Raw genomic sequence first — 16,605 nt, forward strand, 5'->3', positions numbered from 1 at the left:
TGATCAGACTTTTAAATTTCAGATATTCTAGTATTTCTAGAATACTATTTCTATTTCTAGAATTTCTATTTCTAGAATTCCTAAATACTAGTAATTCTAGTAATTATGTAGTAGTATCTATTGTGTAATGCTATTAACTCAGTTTTCATGTGCTTATTTGCAATCAGTATATCTTCTTTGTTGAAGTGATTCTATTTAACTTTATTTGAAGGCTAATTAGCTATATAGCTCATTAAAAGATAACTCTTTAAGCAAGAATGATACAACATATTTTGGTACTTCTAGGATATGGAAATAAAAGGTATGACACTAGCACAAAGACTGAGAGGGAAAAAGTGTGGTGAGTGGATAAAAACAAGTACAGGTAGAACTAAAAGTTCCTATTCTTCATCCTCATACCCAAAGGGCAAGGTGATGTTGTTTAAATATTGGTTTTATGTGGGCTGAGTTACCTAGTGGTAGATGTGGTCACAGGGAAAGTCAGAACAAATTTAGAATAAATTTGGGACATCATCCTTGTAGTGGTTCCTATATCATCCATTCCCTAAATGAAAGAGGTTCCAGGTATTTCACCCCATACCTTGGAACAACATTACCTAAGCTAGTTGATTTATCTGAAGAAAATTTGCTCCCAGGAAAAACTATGAGGTTTTGAGTAGAATGCTGGTCTAAATAAAATATAACAAACTGAAAAACTGTGCTAGATAAAGCAATATTAATAGGCAAGCCAAATTAAGATTGACAACACTCTCAAATATATAATATAAATTTCAATAGGATGGAGCAAGGATAAACAAAGACAATCATTTTACAATTGTTAACAGAACTAATTTGAAATATTAATCATAAAAATAGTTTAAAGAACTCTATGAATGAGATTTATAACAGAACTGTTACAGGTAAACTACACCTTAATGAGTTCAAATACTAGGTCACAGAATTCTCCCAGAAGACATCAAGAAAAAATAAAGAAAAAGAAAAAATTAATAATTCAAGTGATTTGTAGAATATAAATTGAAATACAAATACCTGTATATTATGCATGCCAGAAAGGGAAAACAAAGAAAGAGAGTAATGTTAAAAGAAAAAAAAAATCCTTCTGGTAAAAGGAAACCCACAATGGAAGGTAACAAGAACCCACCTGATGGAAGTAAGAGAAAGGGAAATAGAAACAATGTGGGTAAATACAATACTTTATTTCCTGCTATGATTATTTTTTAAATTTTGACTGGAAAACAACTTATTGCAAATCAAAAGAATATTAGATTGAGCTGAGTTGCAGTGGGCCAATGAAAATTTGCCAAAAGAAAAATGTATACTGCTTTCCCCCTCTGGCTGGTGATAATGGTTAAGCCAAATGTCATTCTGCAGTGAGTGACTTAACTGCTTCCAACTTTATTTCTCCATAATGCACCTGAAAGCTTCCTTTATGTCATTCCGCCTGCCATGAATGCAGATATTATGGCTGAAGCTCCAGTCATCTCCGTACAGTGAGTGCCAGCCATGGCACCACCCAGCCTCAGCAACAATAGCAACAGTTGATCTCAAGATTTTGTGTGGAATTATTACAACACTGGTGCATAGCATCCAGTATTCAAATATTTTTTGTTATTATGAATTCATTATTTTTTCATCAAAACACTTGTACTTGTTGGTGCACTACTACTTGAACCACTGGGCAAGAGCTTTGTGCGTTTTTCTGCTTCCCCCCCCCCCAAGTCTTTTCTTCCCCTCCTCTTCTTCAATCTCCCACCTTCCCACTTATCTCTGATATCTCACCATAGGCCTCCATAAATTGTTTTACCCCTGACCTCCATCACCTCCTCTGCCTCCTTCCATTTCTGTTCCCCTATGGAGAGTCATCATGGGCTCAGGGGATACCCACGAACAGTAATAAGCTCTCCACTAGGGAAAGGGATGGTACACTGGGGAAAGCTGCTGTGACTTAATACAATTGCAAAGATTGGAAGAGCTGCTGGAGATGGTGACTTTGCAAGTACTACCTCAAAAGAGTTAAAGATAAAAAGAAAATACTGAAATCTCAGCAAACTACATTAAAGGTGACAGGCATGAGAGTTTCCTTGACAGCGGGGCAGGCATCTACGGAAGCAGTAGAACTAATATAGCAGCTAATAATTTACATTAGAATGTTAATAAATGTTTAACAATTTCATGCTTTAAAATTTATATTTTTCTTGATGGATTATATATTTTATCTGAAATGCATAACATTTAGTTCTACTCCTCTAAAATTAATTTTGAAGAATTTATTTTTAACAAAATATTAGAATGAATGTCTTAACTGCATAAGACCTAGATTTAAAAAAAAATAGCAGCATTCTGATTAGTTATTTTCTCCTGTTTTTCCAAAATTTTGTGTGAGAAAAAACAAAGCCTTATATGTTTGTTGCTGTTAGTCTTTCTATTGTTTGCAATTGAATGGATGCATTTCTAATAGAGACAAATTATATTTCTCTTTAAGTATATACATTTGTACATAAATTGTACATAAAGTATATACATTATGTACATTTGTACATAAATTAAGTATGTGCATTTGTACAGAAAAGGGTCAGTTATGATATATCTAAAGTAAAAATACATGTCTACTTTTTACTTTTTTTTATATGAAATTTATTGTCAAATTGGTTTCCATACAATACCCAGTGCTCATCTCAAAAGGTGCCCTCCTCAATACCCATCACCCAACCCCCATCAACCCTGTTTGTTCTCAGTCTTTAAGAGTCTCTTATGTTTTGGCTCTCTCCCTCTCTAACCTCTTTTTTTTTTCTTCCCCTCCCCCATAGACTTCTGTTAAGTTTCTCAGGATCCACATAAGAGTGAAAACATATGGTATCTGTCTTTCTCTGTATGACTTATTTTCTTAACATATATATGTCTTTTAAGGAGTATTTCAATTTTTATCTCTTGCTTGAAAAATCATACTAGTTGTGTAAATTAAATAAAGTTAAATAAAGTTAAAACACACATGAATAAAAAGCAAAAGTAACTAAGACCAGTTTATAACTAGGATCTATCCAAGAACTATTATTATATTAATTTCAAAAATATGGCATAGACAGTGACAGGCTTTTTTGGGTTCTTTCTCTTTGTTTCAATAAGACTATTTCCATTTTCCTCATATTTCCATCTATTTAACCACCATCTTATACCTCCTGATCCTTATTCCTTTTTTGTTTTTATTTCCAAAGAATATAGAAACCAGTAGCTGGATGCCGCTTCAGGTGAAGTTGCCAGATATTCAATGATTCCCACCTCTGAACCCATCCTCTTTTATCTCCATTTTTTTAACCTATAACATTTACACCTGGGCTTTTGATTTTTACTTCCAGGCTTCTCAAAATAGTTGGTTATGCTTGCTGTTTTTTTTTTTCTCCATTGTCCATTTAACTGTGAAACACACTCTAATATGACTAATCCTGTCAGTCTACCGAATGGCTTCTGAGATGGTCATTGGTTGACTCTATGCCCTGAAATTCTTTCGTAGGTTTTAGTCCATCTAAATATAGATGACATCTACACAGACTTTGAGCTCTCCTTAATTTCCAGCACTTCACTGTACTGGTTTCTTCTTAACTTTTATTTCTTTGTCCTTTTCTCATTTGTTTTCCTGGCGCATTCTCTTATCTTCAAGTCTTAAAAGGATGAAGAGTCTCATGGTTTCACCCTATCACCTTTCTCTTCTTATTACCTATATGTTCACTGAGAAATCTCATGTTCATTGTTAAAATTACCATCTATAAGCATCTATGTGACTCATGTCTTGTCACATATCTTTATCTCTAAACATTTATTCAATTGAAGTTACCCACTTGGGTATTTAAAAGCCATCTCAAATACAACATTGGATGAAACAGACTTTTTCCTTATTCAGTTTCTCCTCATGCCAATTTTTATTTTGTTTTTATCATTTTTATTATATGTTTCAAATCAGATAGATACTAGGCTTGCTTAATATGATCTTTCTTCCATCACGCATCATCATCCAACTAATGAGTAATCTCTATACATATTTTTTACCTCCTGAATAGCCAGGAGTCCAACCAATTTCTTGAAAAAAATCTGCTATATTTACTATTATCTAAAGCATCATCCCTTAAACTATGACCTAGACACATAAATGATAATTTTCTATGCACTTCTTTCATTTTAATTTCCAGCCTTCATGAATAAAGCTAGAATCACGACTATGACTATTTAAATCTCAACTTGAGTATACTTCTATAAATTAAAACACTCAGTGAATTTCATTTTGAGATTGTAAACTGAAACCCTTAACAGGACATGTGATTCCTCACTAATCTGACCCTTCTCGCCCTTCCTTTGATATCGTATTTCTACTTGTTCACCACATTTCTTTTTTTCTTCCTGGAATGGACGACCTTCCTCCTGAAATTGCATCTTTACATATGATCTTCTCCCCGACTATAACAATCACTTCTTTCTTTGAACTTACCTAAAATCGTATTTTTCAGAGAGCTTCAACTCTTCCATATTCTTTGTGATGCCTTCTCTGGTGTTATCTGTAGGGTAAACCAGTATATACCGTAAGATTTCATAAGTCTCACACTTTTTCCTTTTTAGCGGTTTTCACATTTTAAAGTATGTGTTTGGTTAATTTCTTTCATACCAATCTATGATGGTAAAGATTAAGTATGTTTTTGAACTCCCAGTGTCCGGCAGTGTATAAAATACATAGTTAGATGACCAATAGATATTTCGTAAATTAAATAAAATGAGATGAGTGAATGAGTGAATGAATGAATGCATGACTTATTCAATCAACCAACACTACATTGGACAGATAATAGTTGTGACTCAGCATGGAAATTCTTGTTTCCAGTATAATACAATTAAGGCATACATATCAAATAATTTTTTAGACAGTAGATTTCCACTGGAAATAGAGGAAAGAATGTAGGTAGGCTGTTTCTGGAAAAGGAACATTCAGTCATAAACCAGATATTTATTAGGCATCTTCTGGATATCAGTGATTTTGATAGATGCTGAAGATACAAATTCCAAAGTACACAATCCTTTCTCTTAATAGAGTAAGGAAAAAATGTGAGACATAAATATGAATTCAGTAATAGGGGGATGAAAAGTAGCAGATTCAAAGAGGTTACAATAGGGAAAATGTGTTTATTTTTATTCTCAGACAATATCTGTGATGTCAATATCATCACTTTGAAATGCTTCTTGGGGCGCCTGGGTGGCGCAGTCGGTTAAGCGTCCGACTTCAGCCAGGTCACGATCTCGCGGTCCGTGAGTTCGAGCCCCGCGTCAGGCTCTGGGCTGATGGCTCGGAGCCTGGAGCCTGTTTCCGATTCTGTGTCTCCCTCTCTCTCTGCCCCTCCCCCGTTCATGCTCTCTCTCTGTCCCAAAAATAAATAAACGTTGAAAAAAAAAATTTATAAAAAAAAAAAAAAATGAAATGCTTCTTGATTTCTAATAGTCTTATAATTGCTAAGATCTCTGAAAACAATATGCATTTAAAACATATTTTGGCTGCTATCTAACCATAAGGTTATCCAGTGATAAAATACAAATGATGATATCTACTCTCCATCTTATCTCACAATAAGGTTCAAATGAGGTAATAACTGTGAACACATTCTAGATACTAATATAAACTACTATATTAATGTAAAATATTGTCATAATCTTCTTGATTCAACTAAAATGGATATAAAAAATTTTGGAAACAAACATAAATTATTGCACCAATATTAGACTTCATTCCTATCTTGTTTAATCTCTAGGGCTGTTCTAGGATGGACATTAAAGACATTTTGATATATTTGGAGAACACTCTCATTTGAATTAAAAGTTAATTTTCAAGTCAAAATTTCTAACTATAATGTGAAATATATGTTGGTATTACCTATACAAAAACCAGAGAGCTGAACTATTTCTATAGTAAGATACTCTCCATAATATTTTTCTCATGAACTCACAGGCAAAGTGGAATATCAAACACCTGTGTCCTGAATCATGATACTGAATTAAAATCTATGTGTTATACAGTGCAGGTGAATTACATGGAATATGAATCACATCTTCAATGTAATACCAATTACATCTGTCATAAAAATATTAGCATTTATGCCAAATAGTGAAATGCTGGAATTAATTCTAAAGTGCTACACTTGGATAAAAATAATTTTTCAGGGTGCCTGGGTGGCTCAGTTGGTTAAACGTCCAACTTTGGCTCAGGTCATGATCTCATGGGTTCGTGAGTTCGAGCCCCATGTCAGGCTCTGTTCTGACAGCTCAGAGCCTGGAGCTGCTTCAGATTTTGTGTCTCCCTCTCTATCTCTGCTCCTCTCCTGCTCACGCTTTGTATCTCTCACTCTCAAAAATAAACATTTAAAAAAGAATTTTTCACTGTATGAATAAGATAAAAGGAAAGTTTCTTCAAACTTAGATAAAAATATATGATAAAGGTAAAACAACACTTCATGGAATCAAAATTGAATGTATGATATGGGAGTCTGTAGCTGTTAAAATATATTTGTTTTTCTTTAAGCTTTCTAGGCAAAATCACTGACTAAAAAAGTCATATGCCCAGAAAAGCTCAGCAAATGGGATGCCCAGCAAAGGAAGTTTAGATCATCTACTTTGACTGAATATGGCAACAGAAGAAAACAAAATGGATGAATACATGTAGTAGTTTTTGATATCAGAATGATGCTATACTATGGAACACAAAGTTTGAAGGAGATTAACTTCTTTAGTCAGCCATATTTCTGAGGCTGATAGTTATCTTCATCCTACTGCTATCTAAATTATAAGTAAGCCAATAGAATCGCTACATTAAAACATTATAGGAAAAATATATGATAAAAATGTTTCCCTCTAAGATAAACATTTGAGGGAGAATGCAATGGACATAAAAACGATGTTTAAAGGAACACCAATCTTGGCCAATGCTTCTGATTATTATTCCAGATAACATATATAATTAGTTTGGCCTACATTTGGTAGCTATTAATTTCCAGGTTAACATCCAGTTCTTGAGTACATAGACACGTTTGTATGAAGATTAAGCAAAATGTAGTCCACAATAAAATTTCTATAACAAAGTCCAGTAAATGCACTTGAAAAAAATACATTGTTAATTTATTGTTATAACTTCAATCAGAATACATTTCCTTTTCCTGGCTATAAAGAGGATATAATCAGACTTTTTTAAAAAAAAATTTAACATGTTCATTTATGAGAGACCGTGCGAGCGGGGTAGGGGCAGAGAGAGGAGATACAGAATTGAAGCAAACTCCAGGCTCTGTGCTGTCAGCACAGAGACTCAAACTCACAAGCTATGAGATCATGACCTGAGCCAAAGTCAGACGCTTAACTGACTGAGCCACCCAGGCATCCTAATAAGACTTTCTATTTTTTAAGTTTTTAAAAATTTTATTTATTTATTTTGTGATAGGTATAGAGACAGGGAGAGCAGGGGGGAGGTAGAGAGAGGGGGCGAAAGAGAATCCCAAGCAGGCTCTGTGCTGTCAGTGGAGAGTCTGACATGGACCTTGAACTCACAAACCATGAGATCATGACCTGGCTGACTGAGCCACCCAGACACCCCTAAGAGAAAGGTTTTATGGCAGATGAATATACATCAGTCTGAATAAAAATGTTACCTCAAGCATAAACTTTGTATCTGTGAGTGTTGGGAAGCTGAGCTGGAATGGACTGGATTATACTTTGGCAGTGGATGGAAGTTTGACCCTTGATACAAGAGGTTGAATGGTACTGAATATCTGTACTGGGCCAGAAAGAGTCCAATTCCTAGGCTGAGCCCTGAGGTCTTCCGTGTATTTGTTTGATCTTGATCAGGTTATAACCTCTGAATCTCCATTTCCTCATTTAAAAAATGAGGAAAATTATACTACATCCCTCATAGGATAGTTGTGAGAATTATATGAATTTTGAAATGTAAAGTATTCAATACAAGATCTCTGGCTGCTATTGTTGTTATTTTTCTCAAATGCTTCTGACAAAGCTAGTGCTCACAGAATCTATTCATTTTATCCTCTCCTTCCCAGAAATGGACAGCAGCATTTGTTCCTTTGTTGTGAGATTGAAATGCACCCAGGAATGTGTAGGTGTGGGTGGTCAAATCAAGTATGGTTGAAGTTCTGCAAGTCTCTCTATACCTACTTGCTGTTACTTGAAAGTAACTTAACAAGTGATAAATGTTTAGTTTCACAATCACTGATTAAAATCTGTAGCTGTAAATGCAAAATTTGCTTTACATGTTGAAACTGATTCCACAAAAGCAACATAGAAGTTAATTGTCTTGATGCAGAATATGGGGCTAAGAAAGCACTTGGATTTTTAGATGCCTGAAGTGGTGGTAGAAAAAGCTACTGTGTGTGTGTGTGTGTGTGTGTGTGTGTGTGTGTGTGTGTGTGTGTAGAAAGAAACAGGGCAGAGGAGAGTAACTGGAAGCTTGGAATAAATTTATCGTGGAGTCATACATAATATTTTCTAGGAAGAGCTATTTTATCCCTGATTATAAGTACATAGAAGACTCCTTTTCTTATAATACCTAAAATATTTAATTTATATGACTTGAGGATACAGGCTATTTCAATGTGACATTTTCAAGCTTAATTTTCTTAAAAAAATCATTATATACCAAATAATTGAAATTGTTTTTTCCCTAAAATTATAAGTCATGAAGAAAAAAAAATCTTATCAATTTCATTTCTTAACAGAGAAAATAAAGGACTGTCATATGCTAACATGATTACTTCCTTCACTTATTCACCCACTCATTCATCACTCCATAAATATTCATTTAAGACCTATGTGCCAGGCATGGTGCTAATTGGTAGAGATTCAAATAAGACATAGAGTTTCCCTTAGACAAGTTTAGAAATACAACAAAGCAAACAAAAACCTGTATATAAGTAAGCATTTTAAGAGTCAATTTAAGATACAAATTCAAGTTTTAGAAATTTTTTGGAGTTACTTTTCTCATAAAATATCCCAAAATCCACCATTCTAAGGAGTTGAAAATTAAACTCTGGCCACAAAAACACTGAATAAAATATTGTGATTTGGTTCTGAGGAGAATAGGGAGGGACAGAAAACACTGCTTATGAGTGGTAGGTTCATGATCTGTTTTCTCCAGGAACAACAATCTTCAATTAATTATAAGTAGATAAAATTGACAAAAATGATTTGATATCCCCAATTGGATGTAAGTAAATAAACTATCTCATGATGTTTACAATTCTTATTATGCATTTAAAGTCAGCTTATTTATTTTAAAGTTCATTACTTTTACACAAGTTACTGAGTTTCCTATGAAAAAGTTGAAATTAAAATACCTCACAACAGTACAACAAAAAACCTGAAATTTCACAAACTATTTTTAAAGACCTTATTTTTGAGCAATTTTAGGTTCATAGAAAAATTAAGAGGAAGGTACAGAGATTTCTTATTTATCTCCCACCTCCACACATGTGTAGCTTTCCCATTACCAACATCCTCTACCAGAGTGGTACATTTGTTACAACTGATGAACCTGTAGAAGCACATCATAATTACCCAAAGTCCGTAGTTCACATTTGGGTTCGTTCCTGGTGTTGTATATTCTATGGGCTTGGACAACTATGACGACATGTATCCATTATTATAGTATCATACAAAATATTTTCACCACCCAAATATCCTCCATGCTCCATCTATGCATCTCTTCTCCCATAGGTCCAGATGCCTGATCTTTTTATTGTTGTGATAGTTTCACCTTTTTCAGAAAGTCATATAGTTGGAATCATACAATATGTACCTTTTTCAGATCAACTACATTCACTTAGTAATATGTATTTAAGATTCCTGTATGTCTTTTCATGGCTTGATAGTTCATTTCTTATTAGCACAGAAGATATTCTGTTATCTGGATGCACCACAGTTCATTTATCCATTTATGTCCTAAAGGATATCTTGGTTGCTTCCAAGTTTTGGCAATTATGAATAAAGCTGTTATGAACATCCACTTGCAGTTTTTTTGTTTGGACTTAAGTTTTCAACCCTTTTGGATAAATACAAAGGAGTGTGATTGATGGATCAATTATTTTCAGCGAGGCTTAAATACTCTCATATTATACCTTTATTTCTTCAGCATATTTGCTTCTTATATTGGAATTTTTCTTATTTTCATGGATTTGCTAGCAGTGTTTATGGTATAATAATGACTGCAATTTTTCTGAAAACATTTTTTCTCAGATAATCTGCCTAATTTGTACTGATGTTTTTAAATAAGGAAATGTTCAACCCAACATTTTCACACCATTTAGTTTATCATTCATACTTTTGCAATTATGCTTTAAAAGTCTTTCCTTTCCCAAGTATCACACAAAAGATAAATCATCTCTATTTTCTGTTTTTTTACATTTAACTTTTTTCCACTTATCTTTTTATCAGAAATTTATTTTTGTGGAATTTTGAATGTAATGCTTCAGATTTTATGTTTTATATTTTGAAGAGTTAGCCAACTGCCAAATATCACTAAATTACTTCTTGGCATCCCTGCTTCCCCACTCACTGATTGCTTACACATCCATTTTCATTGATAAACTACAAATAACAGATATTACTATATAAAATATATAATACAAAATTATATATAAAAATAAAATAACCTTGTCATTACAATCCTAGAAATAATCTATTTTGAGACTGCTGGCAAATTCTGTACTGTTCACTACGTAATTTAGTGTGCAGATATATACATTTTTTTTATAAAATGGATTCCCACTCAAGATACTGTCATGTCTCTTGTTTTTTCCCCAATCTATTATATCTGATTGATATGTTTATGTCAGTGCATACAAATCTTATTTTTAAATTAATTAATTAATTTTATTTTTTAATGTTAATTCCAGTATAGTTAACATATAGCATTATATTAGTTGTTCTAGCTTTGAGAAGGATGTAAAATGTTACAATCTGGTACATCCTTTAGAAATTTCCTACAAACCTAAACATGGAATCACCAAATTCGCAGCAATTTTGTAATAGGGCATTTCACTCAGAGAAATGAAAAACTATGCTCATACAACACATACACTGACATTCATTATTGCTTTATTTGGAATAATAACAAAATGGAAAAAGCACAGATGCCTTTTAATGGATGAATGGTTAAACGTACCATAAATTTTTATATTAATTTATGAATCAAGAATAATTCTACGTTTGAATGTTTCCTAACCTCATCATGAAACCATCAATGTAAACAAGATTTTGAACAAATTCATCCCTCCAAGAACCTGCCTCACACCCTTTTTAAAAAATGTTTATTTAGGCACATGAAGAGATGCTCAATGTCGCTCCTCATCAGGGAAATACAAATCAAAAGCACACTCAGATATCACCTCACGCCAGTCAGAGTGGCCAAAATGAACAAATCAGGAGACTATAGATGCTGGCGAGGATGTGGAGAAACGGGAACCCTCTTGCACTGTTGGTGGGAATGCAAACTGGTGCAGCTGCTCTGGAAAACAGTGTGGAGGTTCCTCAAAAAATAGACCTACCCTATGACCCAGCAATAGCACTGCTAGGAATTTGCCCAAGGGATAAAGGAGTGCTGATGCATAGGGGCATTTGTACCCCAATGTTTATAGCAGCACTCTCAAAATTATGGAAAGAGCCTAATTATGGAAAGAGCCTAAATGTCCATCAACTGATAAATGGATAAAGAAAGTGTGGTTTATATACACAATGGAGTACTACGTGGCAATGAGAAAGAATGAAATATGGCCCTTTGTAGCAACGTGGATGGAACTGGAGAGTGTTATGCTAAGTGAAATAAGCCATACAGAGAAAGACAGATACCATATGGTTTCACTCTTACGTGGATCCTGAGAAACTCAACAGAAACCCCTGGGGGAGGGGAAGGAAAAAAAAAAAAAGAAAGAAAAAAGAGCTTAGAGTGGGAGAGAACCAAAGCATGAGTCTCTTAAAAACTGAGAACAAACTGAGGATTGATGGGGGGTGGGAGGGCTGGGAGGGTGGGTGATGGGTACTGAGGAGGGCACCTGTTGGGATGAACACTGGGTGTTGTATGGAAACCAATTTGACAATAAACTTCATAAAAAAATAATTTAAAAAATAAATAAATAAAAAATGTTTATTTATTTATTTTTGAGAGAGAGCAAGTGAGAGGCAGAGAGAGAGAGAGAGAGAGAGAAGAGAAGAGAAGAGAAGAGAAGAGAAGAGAAAAGAAGAGAAGAAAAGAGAAGAGAGAAGAGAGAAGAGAGAAGAGAGAAGAGAAGAGAAGAGAAGAGAAGAGAAGAGAAGAGAAGAGAAGAGAAGAGAAGAGAAGAGAAGAGAAGAGAAGAGAAAAGAATCCCAAGCAGGCTCCCCACTGTCAGTTCAGAGCCTGACCAGCGCTTGAACTCACGAACTGTGAGATCATAACCTGAGCCGAAATCAAGAGTCAGACATTTAACTGATTGAGTCACCAATCAGTTAACTGATTGAGTCACCAATCATTACCCTTTGTAATCTCTCCTTATTATCCCCCATATCTCTCTTACTTTCCTGGAAACCAATGATTTGCTTTCTGACACTATAAATTATACTATATAGAGTTTAATGTAAATGGTATAATATGTATGCCTGTTTCCATGATTTATTTCACTCATTTGCATTCACATATTTTCTTTGAAGAAGTTTCACCTAAAAAATGTGGCCCGTTATTTATTAATTTATTAGGGTGTTTACCTTCTTGCTATTAAGTTTTAAATGTTTTAAACATATTTTGGATATGAGTCCTTTACCAAATATATGATTTTCATAGGTTTCATCCCAGTTTGTAATAAACCTTTTATTATCTTAATAGTGCCTTTCAAATAATGAAACTTTTCAGTTTTCATGAAGTGTGCATTATCTTTTTTAATAACTTGTGCTTTCAGTGTCATAGCTAAGACATCTTTGCCTAAGTGAGATCACAAACATTTTTTCTGATGTTTTCTTTTAGAAGTTTTATAACACCAGCTGTTTTATTTATATCTATGATACATCTTAGTTAATTTTGTACATGGTGCAAAATACGAGTCAAAATGATTATTTTGTACATGTGATATCTCATTGGTTCAATCCATTTTTTAAACATTTCATTTCTCTACTGAACTTCCTTTATTCTTTAAAAAAAAAACTTTCCATATATTTAACAGTTCTATTTTGTGACTCTCTCTCTCTCTTTAGTTCCATTGATCTTTTGGTCTATCTGGAAATTAAATAATAATATACTTTCTTGATTGGTTGATGATCATAGTCCTGTAGAGTAAGTCAATTAATTTTGGTATTTAAGTAGCTAAGTACATCTATCATTTCAATTAGTGTTACTTAATTTGTCTATTTGGCTTAACAAAGACTTGTGCATATTTAGAAAACTTCTCCATGAGGACTAGAGCTACAAATATTTAGCATGGATGATTCACCTCACTATTCCTTACCAAGTGTTTTTCTTGAGAATGTTTGGCCCAATTAAACATTTACACATGCCAGAGGAAATGCAACTATCATGTCAGAAGGACTGCTTCGGAAAAACTCAAATCTAGGAGAGAGCAGGTGAAAATTTTTTTTTTTTTTTTTATATATGAAATTTATTGTCAAATTGGTTTCCATACAACACCCAGTGCTCATCCCAAAAGGTGCCCTCCTCAGTACCCATCACCCACCCTCTCCTCCCTCCCACCCCGCCATCAACCCTTAGTTTGTTCTCAGTTCTCAACAGTCTCTTATGCTTTGGCTCTCTCCCACTCTAACCTCTTTTTTTTTTTTTTTGTTCCCCTCCCCCATGGGTTTCTCTTAAGTTTCTCAGGATCCACAGTGGATGGAACTGGAGAGTGTGATGCTAAGTGAAATAAGCCATACAGAGAAAGACAGATACCATATGGTTTCACTCTTATGTGGATCCTGAGAAACTTAAGAGAAAATTTTAAATACATTTTTTTCTGGCAAGTTTTATTTTTCACCAAAACTGTGAACAGTAAACTTTGAGTGCAAACAGATTTGATAACACATTCTTCCTATTATTAACAGCCAAGTCTGGTTGAAAAGTTTGATTTCCTCATAAGTCAAACTATTCAAATGAACTTCACTGCACGTCATTTTCCTGAAATTTTTTGCCTTTTCCGTTTATTGATTGGGATGCATTTTCTAAATTTATTATTGGAAAAAGTTAAATGTTCACTTTCTCCTCTTTTTAATAGAAGATAATGCTAGAAAATCATGAAAGCCTTTCATAGTTGCCAAGCTGACAAATGACACTAAGAAGAAAATAGACCCTATGCAGAGGAATTAATTTTGACTTTCTAATAATATATTTGATGTAATTATAATGTCATCTTTGATAGATAGAGTCTTTTATTCTCCATTTATAACTTATACAGTGTCTTCCACAAGAAAAAGATAAAGCTACTGATTTTTTGAGGCAAATTTCTTCAGGTATTCACTAATTATTATCACAAACTTATTTAGGTGTTTAATTAATATGACCAAATAATTATAATAAGAGCATTTTATGGCCTTCAATAAATTTATCTCTCCAAAAACTTAACATGCAAGCAGTTTTGTAATATGTGCATATGAATACTGGTCAACAAATACCTACTTTTAGAGTGATTATAATAAATCAAAAATAATGTTATTTAAAACTTAGTAATTAATACAGACTACCACAATGTAAACTGTGGTGTTAAGAGTAAATTTATATAAAGTTAGCCACACCCAATTAAATCATGTACATGTTGTGTGAGGTTTCAGACTTTGTAACAGGAATAGCAACACTGGCAGTGAGATGATAGCAAATTTATGCTAATAAATTTCTTCGTAATATGAAATAACAAGCAAAAACATTCAAGACAAATTAATTAACTAAAACAGAAAGGAATACTATAATAAATAATAAAATTCACAAAGAATATATAACTCACATAAATATTCTTGTCCTCAAGCAAATTTTATCTATATCTATACTAATACACTTATCTATATCTTTATATGGATGGATGGATAGCTAGATACAATTATTAGGAATATAAGGGGAATTGAGAGAAATTCAGTAATACTAGGATAAGCTAATATACTCATTTATCTTTACTTATAACAGGGTGTTATTAAAAAGCATACAAATTAACAAATTGCCAAAATCTTCAAGGAATGGGAGATAGTAACTGAGACTTCTGGAACTGATTGAAACAAGGATGGAGAGTAAGTGGTATAACCCAATGGCATAGGTTGCAGGGTTTAGGATGGAGGTAGAGACAGTGGCCTATAAGTGGTAATGAGAAGCAAAAAGAGTCCCTGCCCTCCTTTGAGGCTGGTGTTAGAATGAGGGACTAACTAGTCGCCCCTTAGGAAGGCTGTGAGAAAGAAGCTTCCTTGAGGACAACCAGGTTTCAACTTACATGAAAAGGTAGGAGGATGTACAGCAAGGCCAGAGGTATATAGGCGATGGACTATTGCAAATTGTAAGGGTTTGGAAGAGGAGTAGATGATAGGTTCACAACAGAATATTGTTGATTGTTCTATATCATTTTTTCCTGGGTAACAGTATGTCACTTTCACCTGCAGAATCAAGTCTTTCTTTTGGGAATATTTTCTTCTATCTGGAGTACTTTCTAATTTGTTTGTTCTCTTCTCCTCTTCAAAAAGCCAATTACTAAATCTACCATCATGTTCATATTTTCCCTTTAAAATTTTTAATTTCCTCTAGTCTGTCCACAATATCTTTTCCTGAGTTTACAGTCTTTAATATTTGCCACTTCTAATGTAATAATCATTTTCATAATGTCTTTATATACTCTTATTTCTTGTGATCTTCTTGCTAATTATCCTTTGCAAAAATTATCTTTGAACCTTTATGCTGACCTATATTTCCTCATTTTGAGTGTACAGATAGATTAATTTATTCCAATGGATACAGTCATATAACTATCACAACAAAATATAAATATTTCCATCACCATAAAAATCTCTCTATTGAATTTTTGCTTAATCATTTGTACTTTTTGACAGCTTTATTGAGATATAATTTATACACTATAAATTTACTCATGTATATAATTTAATCTTTGGTTACAACTATTGTAGATTTCCTGAGATTCTCTACATAAGCAATAACATCTAAAACGGGAAATTTTTACTTCTTCCCTTTTAAATCTTTTTAAATTTTTTTTAAAATTTTTATTTATTTTTGAGACAGAGGGAGACAGAGAATGAATGGGGGAGGGGCAGAGAGAGAGAAGGAGACAGAATCTGAAACTAGCTCCAGATTCTGAGCTGTCAGCACAGAGCGGGACGCAGGGCTCGAACCCACAAACCATGAGATCGTGACCTGAGCTAAAGTCAGATGCTTAACAGACTGAGCCACGCAGGCGCCCCTTCCCTTTTAAATCTTACACTTTTATTTTTCTTACTTTATTAGAATGGCTAGGCCCTTTAGTACAAAGTCAAATACAACTAATGAAAACTAGGTATTCTAGTTTTATTCTGACTTAAGGAAAAGCTATTCAGTGTTTCCCCATTAGTATGATTTTGGCTATAGGTTTTTTTGGA

The 16,605-nt window shown here is 33.6% G+C and overlaps 1 long non-coding RNA gene across 1 annotated transcript in view; it reads right to left on the bottom strand.

Moving 5' to 3' along the window:
• The window catches only part of LOC147584246 (uncharacterized), a 66,991-nt gene that overhangs the window by 6,711 nt on the left and 43,675 nt on the right, over positions 1 to 16,605 (bottom strand). Inside the window, exon 3 of the long non-coding RNA XR_015255263.1 lies at positions 4,478 to 4,544. This is a non-coding gene — a long non-coding RNA (uncharacterized LOC147584246). The remainder of the gene's footprint in view (positions 1 to 4,477; positions 4,545 to 16,605) is intronic.

The sequence above is a fragment of the Puma concolor genome, chromosome A1 (assembly GCF_028749965.1).
Source record: "Puma concolor isolate L17-30 chromosome A1, mPumCon1.1.hap2, whole genome shotgun sequence".
Taxonomy (NCBI): domain Eukaryota; kingdom Metazoa; phylum Chordata; class Mammalia; order Carnivora; family Felidae; genus Puma; species Puma concolor.